Genomic DNA, 9,136 nt, shown 5'->3' on the forward strand with positions numbered 1-9,136 from the left:
GGAAATGTTCTCAGTGATGGAAATGTTCTAAATCTTGATTGGGATTGTGGTTACTAGGTACATACACTTATCAAATTGTATACTTAAGGCCTATGCATTTCTCTGTATGTAAATTTGATCTCGATTAAAAAATAAAATATATAGTTAAGAAACACAGAGAATAGATTGAAAGACTCAAATACACATGTATCCAGACTTCTAAAAGAAGAGAACTAAAGAACCGATGCCAAGGAAATATTCAAAGAAGAAATGGCTAAGAATTGATGAGAGATGATGAATCCCCAGATGGAAAGGGAACGCCAAGTGCCAAGCAGAATAAACAGAGATAAATCCCCACTTAGACACAGCATGGTAAAACCGCAGGATACTGAAGATAAAATCATAAAAGTTCTTAGAGACAAAGATAGAAAGAGAGAAGATGTCCTACAAAAATATGCTCTTTAAACTGGCCTGAATCTTTTCAGCACTGACAATGAATGTCAGAAGACAACAGAACAATATCATCAAAGTGCTGAAAGAAAATGTAATAAAAACTGTATACTCTGCTAAATGATCATTAAAGAGTAAGGATAAAATAAAGACATTTAAAATATACAAAAACTAATAGATTTCTGTTTACCACCTACACTCCCTCTCTGTATAAACTACTAACGGGTGTCCTTCAGCAAAAAGAAAAGTCCAATTAGAGGTAAGGTGTAGGCTACCCGATAAACCTAAAAATTGTAAAACACATTCGCAACTTTCATTAACTAGCAATCGTAGTCAAAAAGACATTTCATTTTTATCTTAAAAAGTAAATAATAGAAAAGTCATATAATGAATGTTCATTGTAGAAAACTTAAAGAATATAGGAAATTATAAAGAAAATATAGAAACTACCCACAGTCCAGCACCCAGACATCCCACTGCTATTTCCACTGACCCTGCACCCACGCCCTATGCCAGTGCATAAGCCCTCCAAGATGATTTTTTTTTATATATATAGCGATGTCTTTATTAAGGAAGATTTTCCCCCATTTCTTTAGACTTAACATTTTTATTTTTGCCTAACATTTTTTCATATAATTTATTTTTTAAAATCTACATATAGGACAATTAGGATTTTTATTTTAACTTTCCATGTCAGCTAATCATTATTTTAGAAAGTATATTTGCTGTATTTATAGATGTAGCAATAAATTTGTTTCCTGTGGTTACTGTAACAAACTATCACAAACTTGGTGCTGAAAAACACAGAAATTTATATTCGCACAGCTCTGGATGCCGGAAGTCCGAAATCGGTTTCACTGGGCGGAAACCAAGATGTCAGCAGGGCTGCATTCCCTCCAGAGGCTCTTGGGGAAAAATGTGTTCCTTTCCTCTTTCAGCTTCTGTGGCTGCCAGCATTCCTTCATTCACGGCCACGTTACGAACATCTTCAAATCTCTCTCTCGGCTGTACCTTCACATTTTCTCTTCCGTGTGTCTGTTTCAGAATTCCCTCCGCCTCGCTCTGTGGTAGCTCTTCTTCACAGGATCCCTCGCTCAGACGTGCTTGTGTGCAGGTTGGGTGTTTTCTGTTGAGTTTTAGATGTTCAGCTTATTTTTGTTTCAAGGGGAGAGAGCTGGGGATATCTCTCCACCGTGTGTCTGACGTCACTCCGGTTTTCAGAAGATTTTTAATGATATATGTTATCACACTGTATGGTTGTTCCACAATGAATGCAACCGAAATCTTTTGATCTATCTGTGTATTTTACTATTTTTCATAATGTTGCTATAAGGATTCTTATGCATATTTTTTCAATCAGTCGTTATTTTGTTCAGATAAACCTCTAGCAAAGACTCTTCTAGGAAATTCTGACCATGATGGCAAGGCATGGCTTTGTTGGAATAGAAAGACCTTTTGGTTCCCCACAAATGAAAGGCATTGGAGGAGTGCAAACAGCCCTGGATTGAGAGGCCAAGATGTTACTTCAACAACAGTGCCAAGAATACACAATAGGAAACAGTACTAAGAAATCTGGATATCTGAATGCAAAAGAGTAAAACTAGACCCTTCTCTTATACCAAACACAAAAATCAACGCAAAATAGACTAAACACTAAAACATAAGACCTGAAACTATAAAACTCCTAGCAGAAAACACCAGGGAAAATTTTCATGATATTGGTCTTGACAGTAAGTGAATGGATATGATACCAATGGAACAGGCAATGAAAGCAAAAATAGACAAGTGGGACTACATCCAACTGAAAAGCTCTGCATAGGAAAGGAAACTATCAAAAGAGCAAAAAGGCAATTTACGGAATGGGAGAAACTATGTACAAGTCATATAACTGATGAGCGGTTACTTTTCAAAATATGTAAAGAACTCCTACTACTCCATAACAACAACAACAAAAACAAAAAACCTAATAACTTGATTGAAAAATGGGCTAAGGACCTGAATAGACAGACATTTCTCTCCAGAAGACATATAAATGACCAACAGGTATATAAAAAAATGTTCAATGTCACTAATCGTCAGGGAAATGCAAATCAAAACGAAAATGAGATATCATGTCACATCTGTTAGGATGGCTATCATTAAAAAAGAGAGAGAGAGAGAGAGAAAGAAAACTAAGTGTTGTCCAGGATGTGGAGAAATTTGAATCCTGATGGTGGGAACTCGAAATGGTGCAGCCGCCATGGAAAGCAGCATGGAGATTCCTCAAAAATCAAAAATAGAACCACCTTATGACTCAGCAACTCCACTTCTGGGTATTTATCCAAAAGAACTGAAATCAGGATCTCAAAGAGATATTAGCACTCTCGTGTTCATTGTAGCACGATTCACAATAGCCAAGATGTGGAAACAACCTAAATGTCCACCAACGAATGAATAAAGAAAATGTGGCATGTACGTACAATGGAATATTATTCAGCTTTTAAAAATAAGAAAATCCTGCAATACATTATAATATGAATGAACCTTGAGAACATTACCCTGAGTGAGATAAGCCAGTCACAAAAGGAAAAATACTACATGATTCCACTTAAATGAGATATCTAATAAAACAGTCAAACCCAGAGAAACAAAGAATAGAATGGTGTTTGCCAGGGCTGGACGGAGGAAGGAATGGAGAGTTGCTGATCCATGAATATAAAATTTTCAGTTATGCCAGATGAAGAAGTTCTAGAGATCTACCAAACAAGATCGTGCCTACAGATAAGACTATATTTGTACACTTAAAAATTTGTTGAGAGTAGATCTCATATGAAGTGTTCTCATCACAAAATTTTCAATTTTTTAATTAAGAAAAAAAAAAGATGTTATTCTGAATCTGCCTCTGCCTCGAACCCGCCAACTGCTTCTGGGCTCCAGGATTCTCGTATGAAAAAATGGAGTTAGGCAGAGGATTTATCAGGTCCTCACTGCTCTAATCTTCAATGATTCTACGCTACACAGGCAGATGCCCCTCTGCTCAGATCCCCGAGTGAGCAGCCCTGACACCATCCAAAAAGATCTCTCCCCTCCCCCAGAAAAGGCCCTGGCTCTGACACAGTGGAAAATCCACCCTAGTTCCAGCTTCCGGGCAAGAGACACCCAGAAGCAAGAACTGCTTGCAGAGAGAGGCGAGACTGAAACCGCACCCCTGGGTGCAATCAAATCTCCCCAGGAGAGACCGACTGCAATGCCCAGGCTCTGCTGTGCGGAGGTCAGGTCAGTGGGTCTCAGGCTCACTCATGGGGCTGACTCAGGGCCCGTCCCCTCCCTCTTCACACTGAACTCCCCGTGGAGGATGGTCTGATGCAGCACTTCCCACAAGCAGACGACAGGGAAGGCAAATCTTCTGGGGTCTGGGAAGAGGCATAAAAGGATCTGTAGCAAAAACCTGCTTTCACCTTTAAAATGCATGTGCTTTTTGTATCTTATTCCATACTCTTTCCATGTTTGCTTGAGTGTAAAACTCCCCCATTCTTTAAGTAAAATTGACACAGCAGGAAGACGCATCACATTCATCTCTTGGCTTTACGTACCCCCAGCACATATGACAGCCGCCCCCCTGAGGGTACATGTAGCCTTGTTAGAGAAGCAGGGGTCCCTCAGGACTCCTCTTCCCCACCCTCCGCGCTTGCTCTCAGCACCTGCTCTGGGCCCCAGCTCAGGAGGGGCGGGGGTCCTCTGGTTGTTGCTCCTGCATGCAGACTTGGCCGTCCCTCAGGGCCAGCGGCCTCCGGCTTCTCCAATCCAGATGCCCCGCTTTGCTTCAGAGGAGGACTCCCTGCAGCAGTGCTCAGACCCACACGACCCCATTTCACAGCACCTGTGAGGAGAGGGGGAGATATCTGACAGCGCAACCCCAAATTCAGTGCCCTGGGGGACAGTTTCAGATCAGGCCGCTCCTTCCTCCAACGTGCTTATCTAGGTAAGTCTGGCCAAAGAGTAAACCTAGGGTGGCTAGAAAGAAGAAAGCGCAGTGGGGCGGGGAAGAGGGTTGAACAAGCAACAAAAGAACAATTTACAAACTGGGCTGTAGCCAGAAAAGGTCTCAGAAAAGGGACATGCCTGCAGGCGACCAGCCCCAGGAACCTGTGTGTGTTGTCTCTACAAGGGCACCGAGGTGTGCAGCTCCGGTGGAGGAGGGGTGGCTCCTCCCACCTGATGCTGGTCCTCTCCCAACCCGGAGCTGACCCATCTCTCCAGAGAAGAGCAGACTCAGTTGTTTAGGCCCTTGGAATAGATCAACTATTGGCAGATTTTGCAAAAATACTTGCTCAAATCATTGATAATCATGGGGATGTAAAGTATAGCATAGTCAATAGTATTGCAGTGACTGTCCATGGTGTCAGATGGGTACCAGATTTATCAAGGTGATCACTTTGTAAGTTATATAATGTCTAATAACTACGTAGTATACCTGAAACTAACATGGTATCGTATCCCAACTGAAATTTAAAAATGTTTAAATATTAAATGAAATAGAAAAGAATTTATGAATTATATACAACTCTACCTGCAGATTAGTATAATACAAAGGCATTTTCAAAGGATGAGTTGAAAATTAAATACAAATAGAAGATCGAATGTCTATTTCTCTACTCTAGCCAGTCATCAGATACAACCCACTTTAGAGGCCACACTGTAAACCTCATTGTCTGTTGCTCTTTTGTTCCTTAAAGTTCATTGGAAGTGCCACTTCTCTGCTCAGCCATTGCAACGTGCCAACTTGCAATAAAACGTGAATGTCTGTGTAACCTGGATGAATGTGTCTGAGAATGAGAAGAAGACATGAGAGAACCAATCCTTGCCCTCAAGCTTGAAGGGTCAGACTACACATTCTGCAACAACTCAAAGTGCCTGAGTGACCACGGTGTGCCTGGCAATGTGTTGGGCACTGGGGGAAATACAAGGAAATAGAAAATGGGGACCCTGCTCTCCCAAGCACTCCAGCTCCACGACTGGAGGGGTGGGGTGCATGCATAACTCAGCCTCAGGGCAGCTGGGTGGTAGGAGAAACAGTGGACTGGGGGACTTTGACAGGAGAGCTGGGCGATGGTGGGGTGGAGCTGGTCTTCAAAACACAGGCAGGACACTGACATGTAGGATAGGAGGAAATAAGACTAAGCAGAAGGGCTAAATGCCTCCAAACCCAAGGTAATAAAATATGCCATAAGGGGCTGCCCTAATGAATATCCTGTCCTGCAGTCTTCTGCAAACGGTAAACTGAAGGAAGAATGCGTTTCCATTGTGAATCAGGCAGGCCTCGACTCTGATGTTGTCTCTCCCACCAGTCAGCTGTGTGGCTCACAGCAAGCCACTCTACCTGCCTGAGCGATGCCACCTGTTAAAATCAGATACGATGACTCTCATGGTTGTTGCAAAGTATAAATAAAATGTCACCTCAGCATTTACCACTGTGCCTAGTAAATATGGGCTCCCTGTGGAGAAGAGCATGAGGGGAAGCCTGGGGGTATGGGGTCTCCTTGCAGGGGCCCCCTCTGGAGTTCCCGTTCATGAAAGGGTGTCACACCTTGCTGACCAATTTGCATTTTCACCCTGCCCATCTTCAGGCCCAGAGAGTGATCATTTGTGTTTCATTTGAGAGCACAAAGTCAGAAAGCAGACTCCCTTGTTCCAGATCCTGCTCTCCCACTTGCTGGCTGCAGGCCTGTGAGCAAGACCATGTATCTCAGCCTCTCTCCTTACCTATAAAATGGGGATGTATGTGTTCATTCGACAAGTATTTATTTTGCACCTACTCTGCACCAGAGATTCTTCTGGTGTATACAAGAAGGCTAGGGATACAGCAATGAACAAAACAGATAAAAATCCCAGATCTAGAGTACAATGTGTACAAGATGGGCCCGGAACATCTTGTCACCCCAGAAACCAAAAAAGCTATCCAACATCATGACAAAAAATCTCGGCAGCCAACTCGAAGGGACTCCTACTAGTCAAGGAAGAATATCAGTCAGACTTAAACAGCAATGTATTGAAACACATCACATCTGTAAAAATCTATGAATTCATGCTATTTTTTACATGGTCACATTTTGAGAATCCTAGATGTGTTATTTTGAAAACTGAAAAAAATAATATCAAGCATTTAATTCACTTTTCCTGAACAAGCTGTATAGCAAGGTAATTCGATAGTCGATGAGGGGATATTTCACTCTATAGGACTATTCTAGAAAACAAATGGAAGAGAAATGACAAAGTATCACCATCTTGTAACTCCTTAATGAATTAATGGATCTAGGCATAGTCATCAAAATGGCTGCTCCCACCACAAAATAAGAAACAACCAGAAACAATGTGACTCCTGACACAGCATCACCTCTGAAGTATTCCTGGCAAACAACAAAACCAAACGAGAATCTGAAGAAACCTCTAGATCTAACTACCAGTTTGCGGGAAGTACAGGAGACAGTGGAACATGTTAAATGACATCAGGGAATGCATTTAGCAGGATCCAAGATAAACCACCCAGTTTCTTCCATGATAATTGCAAAGTAGGGGGGAAAAGGGAGCAGAAAAATCTATAAATTCAAAAGAATTATCAATCAAATGTCATCTATAGATTTCATATGTTCTGATACAAACAAACCCACTACTGAAAAATCATTTTATAGAACAAAATATTTCCATTTGTGACAACATGAATGGACCTAGATGGTATTATGCTAAGCAAAATAAGTCAGACAGAGAAAGACAAATGCCATATGACTTCACTTATACGTGGAATCTAAAAAAACAAAATAAATAAACAAAACAGAAACAAACTTATAGATACAGAGAACAAGTTGATGATTACCAGATGGGAGGGGGTTGAGGGGATGGGTGGAAAGGTGAATGAAATTAAGAAGTACAAATTAGTCTATGGCCATGTCACCTTGAATGAGCCCGATCTCGTCTGATCTCGGAAGCTAAGCAGGGTCAGGCCTGGTTAGTACTTGGATGGGAGACCACCTAGGAAGACCAGGTGCTGTAAGCGTTAAAAAAAAGAAGTACAAACTACCAGTTATAAAAATAGTCTCAAGTGTGTAAAGTACAGCACAGGAAATATAATATTGTAGTAACTGTGTGGGGAGCCAGATGGGGTGATCACTTTGTAAGATACATAAATGTCTAATCAAATCACTGCATTGTACATCTGAAACTAATATAATATTGTACGTCAACATTGGAAAAAGTTCATTTTTAAATTTTTAAATAAATGAATGAATAATCATTTGTGTGTTTAATGGGCACAGAGTTTCAGTGTGGGATGATGAAAAGTTCTGGAGATAGATGAAGGTGATGGTTGCACAATGTGAATGGATTTAATGCTACTGATCTGTACAATTTAAAAATACTAAAATGGTAATTTTATGTACTGTATATTTTACCACAATAAAAAAAAAAACATTTACGAGACTCCTGGAGAAATTTGAACACTGAATGGACCCTTGATGATATTAAGAAATTGCAATTGTTGTATTTTCAGTGTCCTTATCTTTTAGAGATACATACTGAAGTATTTATGGATTAAATGATGTGATGGCTGTAATTTGCCTAAAATAATCTAGTAGGGTCAAAGGGATTGTACAAATGATAAAAAATTCGCCAGGAGTTGGTGATTATTATAGTTAGATGATAGATACAAGGGATTTATTGTATATTCAAAATGTTCCATAACACAAAATTCTAAAAAAAAAAAAAAAAGTCCCTGCCCTTGTAGGGTTTACATTTAACTGTGGGAAAAATAAACAAGTAAAATATATAGTATGTCAGGTGGCGATGAGTGTTATGGAGGAAAAATAAGCCAGTAATACAAGAGGAGGTGCAGGCTGGGAACATAAATTTGGAAATTTTCAGCACATGCGGGTGTTTTAATCATGAGATTGGTTGAGTTCATCTAGGGAATGAATGTAGACAGAAAATAGCAGTCTGAGTTCTGAGTCCTGGGAGTTTTCAGGTGAGAGTTTAGGGAGATGAAGAGAATCCAGCATATAAATGAGAAAGAACAATCAGTGAGGAAGAAGTCTCTGAATCAAGAGACAAATGTTCCAAGAAGGGAGGGATCACCTGTGTCAGAAATGATGCTGATAGTCCAGTAAGCTTGGGACTGAAGATGGACTATTAGATGTAGCCATTGGGAAGTCACTGGTGATCTTGGCAGGAGTGGGTTTTGTGGAAGGGTATAGACAAAGGCCTGAGTAGAGGAGGTTCTGGGGAGAACTGGAAATATCAAAAGCAGACAACTCTTCCCAGTACACCAGACCACGCTGTAACTACACCATACATTAACTACACGACAGGTATACTTGAAAGTTGCTGAGAGTAGATCTAGAGCATTCTCACCACACACACAAAAATTTAAGTGTTACCTGTGTGAGGTGATGGATGTGTTAGTTATCGCGATCTTGGTAATCACTCTATAAAGAATATGTATATTCAATCATCACATTACACACACTTAACTAAATTTGTCAATCATTCCTCAATAAAGTTTTTAAAAGAACAGACAGCTCTTTTGAGGAGTTTTGCTATGAAAAGAGACAGAAAGCTGGAGTGGTGGCCCAAGTAGAAAGTGGGATTCCAGAGCAGGAATTTTTTTAAAAATGGAAGACGTGAAAGTATGTTGGCAGGTGACTGGGAATGAAGTAGCAGAGAGCAACAATGTGGTGGT

At 40.5% G+C, this 9,136-nt stretch overlaps 1 pseudogene; it reads left to right on the top strand.

Annotated features, from left to right (window-relative positions):
* Positions 1–7,340: 7,340 nt before the first annotated feature.
* Positions 7,341–7,459, top strand: LOC112481357 (annotated as a pseudogene).
* The last annotated feature ends 1,677 nt before the right edge of the window (positions 7,460–9,136 follow it).

This window comes from Pteropus alecto, unplaced genomic scaffold (assembly GCF_000325575.1).
Source record: "Pteropus alecto unplaced genomic scaffold, ASM32557v1 scaffold14, whole genome shotgun sequence".
Lineage (NCBI taxonomy): Eukaryota > Metazoa > Chordata > Mammalia > Chiroptera > Pteropodidae > Pteropus > Pteropus alecto.